General features: G+C 48.8%; 1 protein-coding gene across 1 annotated transcript in view; it reads left to right on the top strand.

Annotated features, from left to right (window-relative positions):
- The window catches only part of PAX5 (paired box 5), a 133,385-nt gene that overhangs the window by 1,714 nt on the left and 130,485 nt on the right, over nucleotides 1-1,186 (top strand). The gene's annotated exons all lie outside the window — the stretch shown is intronic.

Below are 1,186 nucleotides of genomic sequence, written 5' to 3'. Positions count from 1 at the left end.
TTCCTTCCTTCCTTCCTTCCTTCCTTCCTTCCTTCCTTCCTTCCTTCCTTCCTTCCTTCCTTCCTCTCCTTCCTCTCCTTCCTCTCCTTCCTTCCTCTCCTCCCTCCCCTGCCCGACCACCACTCCAGGATCTTCCCACTCAAACTGTGCGCGATTCCTCGCACTCAGAGCCCTGCGGAGCCGAGGTCTCGTTCCGGGCAGGTCCCGTTTGCCTCCGCGGAGCTGTCTCACCCGAGTCTCGGCGTCCCGGGCACGGACCGGGGCAGGGTCCCAGTGCCGCTGTGCGCTCCCGGGCACGCAGGGAAGCGCAGGCCGCTGGCAGAGTCCGCCTCTCCCGCTCCACTGAGGGCACAGCAGGCTCCTGTCTGCTCGCCACAGCCTTGAACATCGCCTATTCCGTGCGGGTTCATTATGTGCCCTTATAATGTTAAAAGCTGTTTGCGAAGTTTGACAGCAGTTTATCAATAGTGAAATAACAAGGTTAAAATAAAAATAGCTCTGTATAAATTTTTTTAAACGCTGAGGCATTTGGCTTGCCAGCTTAGTCAGTACAGTTCCAATTCCTCTTAAGCAGACATTTTCTGTATTACTTTTGTTACAGAATTGGCATCTATACTATCTCTATGGCTTGTTTTTAGCTTCTCTATCCCTCTGCAATATAAGTAGTCAGATGAATAACAACATAAGGGTTAATTATATTACCTTCTAGTACGAGGGATTAATGTGTGTTCATGGGGTTTACACAGCTTCACCGCTATTCCTCCAAGTGGGTCCTGGATCCCATCAGATATATAATTCGCTTTGCTAAACGTGAACAGTGAAAATCTGCTCAAAAATGAGTCATACACTAGGCTTGCCCAAGTGTTCATGTTTTATTTGTGAGATCACAATATCAGCAAAGATAGCTGTAAATTCTAGGAGCAGAATATCTGTCTTTCTGTCTCTCTGTCTTTCTTTCTTTCTGTCTGTCTCTCTGTCTCTCTCCTTCTCTCCCTTTTTTTCTCTTTCTTTCTCTCTTTCTTTTCCCCTTCCCCCACCTGATTAATTCAAGGCATCTGGGGAAAACCCAAACAAAACACGGCGTGTTTAATTTCAGGTGTCTCCCTGTGCTTAGGCAGAGGCAGTATGTGGGCTGGGTGACCACCCAGCCTTGTTTGTGGCTCCGAGGAGCCTCCGCTCCCCGGGA

This window comes from Geospiza fortis, unplaced genomic scaffold, assembly GCF_000277835.1.
Source record: "Geospiza fortis unplaced genomic scaffold, GeoFor_1.0 scaffold545, whole genome shotgun sequence".
NCBI lineage: Eukaryota > Metazoa > Chordata > Aves > Passeriformes > Thraupidae > Geospiza > Geospiza fortis.
This window is presented reverse-complemented; position numbering and strand designations above follow the sequence as displayed.